Source organism: Mus caroli, chromosome 8 (genome assembly GCF_900094665.2).
Source record: "Mus caroli chromosome 8, CAROLI_EIJ_v1.1, whole genome shotgun sequence".
In the NCBI taxonomy this organism is placed as follows: Eukaryota; Metazoa; Chordata; class Mammalia; order Rodentia; family Muridae; genus Mus; species Mus caroli.
In genome coordinates this window covers 26,178,924-26,180,499 of record NC_034577.1, presented here as the reverse complement: position 1 = coordinate 26,180,499, position 1,576 = coordinate 26,178,924, and the positions used below count along the sequence as shown (strand labels likewise).

At 44.5% G+C, this 1,576-nt stretch overlaps 1 long non-coding RNA gene across 2 annotated transcripts in view; it reads right to left on the bottom strand.

Moving 5' to 3' along the window:
* LOC110300784 overlaps window positions 1-316 on the bottom strand; it is a 10,703-nt gene extending 10,387 nt beyond the window's left edge. For both annotated transcript variants that reach the window (XR_002378626.2, XR_002378625.2), the window contains exon 1: window positions 106-316. This is a non-coding gene — a long non-coding RNA (uncharacterized LOC110300784). The remainder of the gene's footprint in view (window positions 1-105) is intronic.
* Window positions 317-1,576: the final 1,260 nt, after the last annotated feature.

Here is a 1,576-nt window from a genome sequence, read left to right as displayed (position 1 = left end):
AAAAAAAAAAAAAAAAAAAAAAAGTATCCATCATCTAATCGCCTTTCCCTGGACCCAGTGGAGCCTGTATTTTCCCTCTGCATCTTGCCGTTTGTCAACACTTACATTTTTTGTAGTTGCTTTAAGTTGACAATTCTCACAAAATTATTATGATTAGTGATCTGCCGCCATCCGCCATAATACATGCTGTGATCTTCCAGTGGCTTCTGGAGACCACATCAGGCCAAACATTTCCATGTGAGGTTTATTGACAGAAAGAGGAGCAAGGTGGCAGTGGAAAGGAAAGGGGCGAGGGAGAGAGAGAGAGAGGAGAGAGAGGGAGAGGGAGAGGAGGGGTGCCTTTCTTTATATATGGATGGTGACAGTTACAGGTAAAGGTAGGAGGTGATCCAAGTGGATTCTGGGAATATGGTGACTGTTGCCTTGGCAACGATGTGCTGGTCATGCCCATGTGATGTTCTGGATTTCCGAGGTCCTGATACCAACAATATGGAACATTTGAGATAGTCCTTCTATTTACATTTTATTTTTGGAACTAACTTGTGTTAGGTAAACATAGATGACTTGAGTAGTGACTTGGCTTTGGTAAGGCCTAAAAATCATATTTTAAAAAGCCAAAGAACTTCCCTCAGTGGTGGTTTCAGTATTTTAATACAGCAAGAAAGGGAAAAAACTTACTCTCTTTTTTCTTAAATCTATCAACCTAATATCATCTCTTTCAACAAAATAAACAAGTCGTTCATTCATTCATTCATTCATTCATGTTCATAAGACAGGGATTTTTCTGTATAGCCCTATCTGTCCTGGAACTCTCTCTGTAGACCTGGTTCTGCCTACGTCTGTGTTTAAAGACGTGAGCCATCAGGACCCGGCTAACAAACTATTTTAAATCACAGCTAACTTGTATTTTTTTTTTTTTTCCGAGACAGGGTATGTCTGTATAGCCCTGGCTGTCCTGGAACTCACTCTGTAGATCAGGCTGGCCTCGAACTCAGAAATCCACCTGCCTCTGCCTCCCAAGTGCTGGGATTAAAGGCGTGCGCCACCATGCCCGGCTTGTCTTATTTTTTAAAATTGAATATTTCATTTATTTACATTTCAAATGCTATCCCTTTCCCGGTTTCCCCTCTGTAAACTCCCTACCCCATCCCCCCTTACCCTGCTTCTATGAGGGCACTCCCCCCCACACCTACCTACTCCCTCCTCACCACCCTAGCATTCCTCTGCACTAGGGCATCAAGTCTTCACAGAACCAAGAGCATCCCCTCCCATTGATGCCAGATGAGGCCCCTTCAGCTCCTCAGTCCTTCCCCTAACTCCCCCATTGGGTTCCCTGTGCTCAGTCTGATGGTTGGCTGCAAGCACCCCCATCTGTATTAGTAAGGATCTGGCAGAGCCTTTCAGGAGACAGCTGTATCAGGCTCCTATCAGCAAGCACTTCTTGGTGGCTGCAATAGTGTCTGGGTTTGGTGTCAGTATGTGGGATGGACCACCAGATAGGGCAGTCTCTAGATGGCCTTTCTTTCACTCTTTGTCCCGGTATTTCCTTTAGACAGGAGCAATTCTGGGTTAAAAT